The sequence below is a fragment of the Triturus cristatus genome, chromosome 4_2 (assembly GCF_964204655.1).
Source record: "Triturus cristatus chromosome 4_2, aTriCri1.1, whole genome shotgun sequence".
NCBI classification, from domain to species: Eukaryota; Metazoa; Chordata; class Amphibia; order Caudata; family Salamandridae; genus Triturus; species Triturus cristatus.
Window position 1 is genome coordinate 304,057,199 of NC_140586.1, and position 6,007 is coordinate 304,063,205.

A 6,007-nucleotide genomic window follows, 5' to 3' on the forward strand; every position below is an offset into this window, starting at 1 on the left:
AAAGAGGAATGTGTGTGTGTGTGTGTGTGTATATCTATCTGTATATCTATATATATATATATATTTATTAATTCATAACAAAAGTGTGTACGAAGAATGAAGAGCACCCTCAAATCAGGTATTTAGTCATTTAGGCAAACTCATTTCTGGTGTGAAATTAAATAATGTCCATGCCTTCCTTTCGCATTTCAAACTACACACAGTTCTTGATCACAGGAAATAAACTGGAGAATGCTCAACAGGCTTAAAAAGTTGTTGCAGATTATTTGCCACTTGAACATTACTCCATTGTGCGCTGTGGTGGGTTTCCCAAATGGGTTTTTACTTTATAGTTCATCCTGGGATAAATACTGCTGCACATTGTACTTTACTTTTTATCCTTCACATGAGGCCAATAAAAGGATGTTGGCAATGAAATGGTGGTTTTGGAGCTGAATGTTGCACTTTATCAAATGGCAGTCAGTGATCAAGGATGGATTGCATCTGAAACGCGTAAGGCGGAATGCCGGAATGCCGGTTCCAGTAATTTCAGTTTTTGTCACAGCCCTGAGATCTCGGTGAGGGTGCAGACTTCATCTCTCTGGACAAACTTTTACATTGATTTAAAATGGTGGTCCGACTGTGAAGCCAGCACCGCTGCTGTAAGTAAAGTGGGTCCGTGTGTCCTTGTACTTTTAGTGACGGAAACGCCGAAGGGGGCTTTGATAAGGTGCATCATGACAAAGACTGCAGCCCACAGGGTGTAATGGATTTGTATTAATAATTTGAGAGTGTGACAACCATAAGGGTTAACATGTTTTTCTCTCAAACCACATGTTCCACAATGCTTAGTAATAGTAGCTAACATGAGGAAAATAATATTATTTACACATACACATATATATATATATATATTCCAGCTTCCCAACATTATTGTTTTTCAACAAAGTCAAGCACTCACGGGAGGGGTTTCGTATCGATTCTCGTTTAATTTAGCAGATGCACCAAACAGCAAGACAGACGCGTTTCAGAATTTCCTTCATCAGTGTCTGATTTCAAAACGCCGCGCGCAAGCATTAAATACATTGACGTAATTCATGTGGCAGCGAAATCAATGACGGCAATGTAGCCTCCTCCATAACATTCCAATAGAGTGGCCATCTTTGAACAGTATATTCATAGTACAAAAATGATTTCACTTGCTCGGAACCTATCCAATGATGATCATCAACATTAGGAGTTTGCCATGAAGCATAAATCTCTGACATAATCGCAATATTCTTTTATAAGATATGAGAATAGTACGTCTAAATACCATCAGTAGAACAAAACAGTGAAGTCCCCCTGCAATCTAATTGGTTAAGGAGGTTTTGTAAATACGAAAACACCTTTCTGAATCAAATCGTAAATCGATAAACAGTTAAATAACTCGACAGTGATTAAGCCATGTATTGGCAAAAAATCATAAAATAATATGACAGTATTCAAAACATGTATTCTCAGGGAGCATCATACCCCCTTCAAAGCATATCACTGCTGTCTATGGCAATGCTCCTGTTGTTCACTTTGCTGTATCAGAGATGGCAAGCATGGGGAAAGACAGACCAAGAAAGTGGGGGGTAAGAAACAGTAAGGGATAGGGGACATAACAAACAAGGAAACAAACAGAAGAGGAAAAAGGCAAAAACACAGTGGAAACATTGTGTTCATCCGATTTCTGCTAAGCTACGATTCTAGCATTAAAACATGTATCTATGATGGTAGATTAACAGCAGAAATCAATCTCATGGTGTAAACTGTGCACTAAACAGACATCACTTCTCATAATGAGAGCAACACAACATTGCGTTTATCTGCCCAGGTGTACAGCTAGTTCTTCTCCGCTATTTAGACCATAAGGGACCCTCGTATGTAGGTCAATAATATAGCGGGATTCTAACCGCCGCAATCTTTGAACTCTATCACCGCCCCTAGGATTAGCGGGTACGTGATCCAGGCCAAAGTATTGCATCAGCTCCCTGTTACTTTGATGTTTAAGGGCGAAATGCCTAGCTACTGGGTAGTTGACGTCATTGTTCTTTATAGCGCGCTGATGTTCTAGGATGCGCATCTTGACATTGTTGCTAGTGCTGCCTACATATCTTAGCCCGCAAGGGCATATCAGGCAGTAAACAACATGGGTAGTGGAACATGTAATGAATTTATCAATGTTTCTCGATTTTCTGACTACTGGAATCTTATATTTCAGTGTCTTTCTGCTGTTTCTACAGGTCCTGCATTTCCCACAGGGAAAAAAACCTTGCATTGCTTTCAATGTGCCTGTGGATTGCGTTACTGGTGATAAGTAACTGTGAACCAGTTGATCCTTGAGTGACCTTAATTTACGAAACGTAATCAATGGTACTGCAGGGATATCCTTCCCTATCACTGTGTCAGTTTGAAGGATGTGCCAGCTTCTTTTTAGCATTTTCCTTAGGGTGTTGGCATCATCCGAAAAGGTTGTAATCATACGGAATTTTCCTTCCTGACATACTTTCTGTCTACCGCCACGAGAGAGCACCCGCCTGCGAGTGACCTGGCTGTCGCTGTTAACCTGGGAGCGAAAAATTGTATCCAGGGCACTATTCTGATGCGCAACACAGATTACTATTGGAGCGAAGACTGAAAATCACGCATTTACCGAAGTTCGAGTTGATCGCAACGAACCGGGTAAGCCGTATTATTCAAGACTTTTGTTGTCTCTCTTCATCTTTTGACTCCAAACGCATCACGTGTTCGGAATAAGGCGTGTGGAGGGGGTGTATCGCTGGAAAAGCGAGTGGCTTTTCCAGAGCAGATGTAACAAACATGTTCGATGAAACAGACCGCCGCGAAGCAGCGCGAGATATTTTCAAGAAAACCATTAACAAACCAACCGTGGGGCTAGATGAAACATCTAATGGGTCAAATACCCGTACTACCCTACGTATGCAGTACATGAAATTGGAAAGGCTGTGTGAGAGGGAAATCAGAAAGTGGTGGGAAGCCACCTCTCTCTAAAACTACATGGATGTAGATAGGGTACCAAGGGGCTTACGGATTTACACCGTACCTGCCTACGAGAATCCGGACCTACAGCTTCTGGAAGAATGGGCAGACTACACAGCAGCATCATGCAAAGGGATGCTGGCTATTTTGGTGAAATTCGCCTGGAGCGATAGAGACAAAGCTTTGGCAGAGATAGCCATTCTGGAAAACGACCTTGCCAAGGATGCTGATAAAATTAAACAGGAAGACCTTAGGGAAGAAATAAGGAAACGTCTACACAAATATGAACTAACGATAAGGCAACGTAAACAAGAAAAGTTTGAGCGCGATGAACGAGATTATTTGCAGGGAAGGATCTTAACCTTTGCCAAAAAGTTTGATGAACCGAGGAAGGCACTGAACAGGAAGCAACCTCCTGGTCCAGAAATTAGAATTGAAACTTCCGAATCGGAGATCACAGAAAGTGAACTCTCTGGAGATGAAACATCAGCCCCTCCCAATGATTCAGCGAAAACCCCTTTTCATCAGGAGTTCAATCTAATCCGTCAAACCTGGCTCAGAGGTGGCAAGAGCAAACCACCCGAAAGCGAAGACCGACAAGAAGGGGCGGTTGGAAGGGGAAGAGGCAGAGGAAGGGGCAAAACGACATCACAAGGGTTCAGGAGCAACAGGGGCAGGAGATGGTAAGCGACGCGGATGATCTCACTATCATCAACCTCACACCACGAATGTTGACAGCCGCAGAAGAATCCGCCCTCAAATTAGGACTATCATTCTGTCCCAATGATCGCATGGAATATACGCAAACACGTATTGACCTGTTCAAGTTCACGCGCAAAACGAAATTACACAAATTTTTCAAACTGAAGCCCACAGTGACGGAAGTAAGACGTCTTAAGCATCAATCACAACCAAAAGCAACTGATATCATAACAACAAATGATCTCAGCATGCTTGAGATGCTGGAAGCACTGCGAAACGAAGAAGAATGTGAGGACTCTCAGAATGTTGATTTAGTCACAAGAGCAGTTCAGGTTGGCATCGATCAAGAAACACCAGCCACCATTTTCAAGCCTTCATCAATCTTCAACCCGCAAATGCCGTATGATGCGATCGACGCATTCTCTGATGCTGTCCTACAGGACCTCCTTAAATTTAGAACTAAGGCTGCTTCTTATAAGATCAAAGGAAGGAACCTCACGGAAGAACAAAGGTTAACCCTAAAAGACTTAACCCAGGATGAGCAGATAATCTGCAAACCTTCCGACAAAGGTGGTAACATTGTATTACTCACCAGAGAACAATACTGTCGTGAAACTTACCGTCAACTGAATGATAAAAGACTTTATGAGGAAACAAATAAGGAACAATACCATATGAGCATTTCACGATATCACAATCTCATAGACAAATGGCGTCAGAAGGGTTTAATGGACACTAATGAATTGCTCTTTCTGCGTAACTCCGATCCAGTAATACCGACCTTCTACCAACTTCCAAAGATCCACAAGGATAAAAAGGATCCACCTGGAAGGCCAATTGTCTCCTCAAAAGGAGGCCTCACTGAAAACATGTCTATCTATATAGACTCTTTCCTTTTCCCATTGGTACTCCAATTGAAATCTTATGTTAAAGATACCACAGACTTTATCATACAGATGAACGATATCAAGTGGGAACCTAACTATCTATTGATTGCTTTGGACAATACCAGCCTGTACACATGCATCGAACACAGCCAAGGTTTGGAGGCAATAACCCATTTCCTCAACAAAAGATCACTGAAATTCTCAGAACTTAACCTGATGCTGATTGAATTCATTCAATTTTGCCTGTCTAATAATATTTTCCTGTTTCAGGGTCAACTTTATAGACAGCTCTCAGGGTCGGCTATGGGGACCTGCTTCGCTCCCAGCTATGCGAATTTATTTGTTGGCTTGTGGGAGGAGCAGGCGGCCCTTAGCAATGAAATGAGGATATGGGCCGATTTAGTGGTTGTGTGGCATAGGTACATCGACGACCTTCTCTTAGTGTGGAGAGGGTCGGTAGAACAAGCCAAGGACTTCATATGCGACTTGAATAACAATGAGTTAAACCTCAGGTTCACATATGAAATCAGCCCGACAGCAGTCAGCTATTTAGACCTAAAAGTATGCGTGAGGGATGGAGTTCTTGAGACAGAACTGTATAGAAAACCTACTGCGGGCAATTCGATCTTGCACGCCCGCAGCAACCATCCCTCGAAGCTTATCAACAGTATACCATACGGCGAGTTTCTCCGCCTTAAACGCAACTGCTCTAGAGAGGCTGATTTCGAAATCGCAGCTGCCCATTGTCTAAGTAGATTTAAAGTGAGAGGTTATGACCATGAGGTCCTTGTATCCACACTCAATAAAGTTAGGAGAATTCCAAGGAAGGAACTCTTAATCCAAAAAAATCCAGCTGATAGACAGAAAGTATGTCAGGAAGGAAAATTCCGTATGATTACAACCTTTTCGGATGATGCCAACACCCTAAGGAAAATGCTAAAAAGAAGCTGGCACATCCTTCAAACTGACACAGTGATAGGGAAGGATATCCCTGCAGTACCATTGATTACGTTTCGTAAATCAAGGTCACTCAAGGATCAACTGGTTCACAGTTACTTATCACCAGTAACGCAATCCACAGGCACATTGAAAGCAATGCAAGGTTTTTTTCCCTGTGGGAAATGCAGGACCTGTAGAAACAGCAGAAAGACACTGAAATATAAGATTCCAGGAGTCAGAAAATCGAGAAACATTGATAAATTCATTACATGTTCCACTACCCATGTTGTTTACTGCCTGATATGCCCTTGCGGGCTAAGATATGTAGGCAGCACTAGCAACAATGTCAAGATGCGCATCCTAGAACATCAGCGCGCTATAAAGAACAATGACGTCAACTACCCAGTAGCTAGGCATTTCGCCCTTAAACATCAAAGTAACAGGGAGCTGATGCAATACTTTGGCCTGGATCA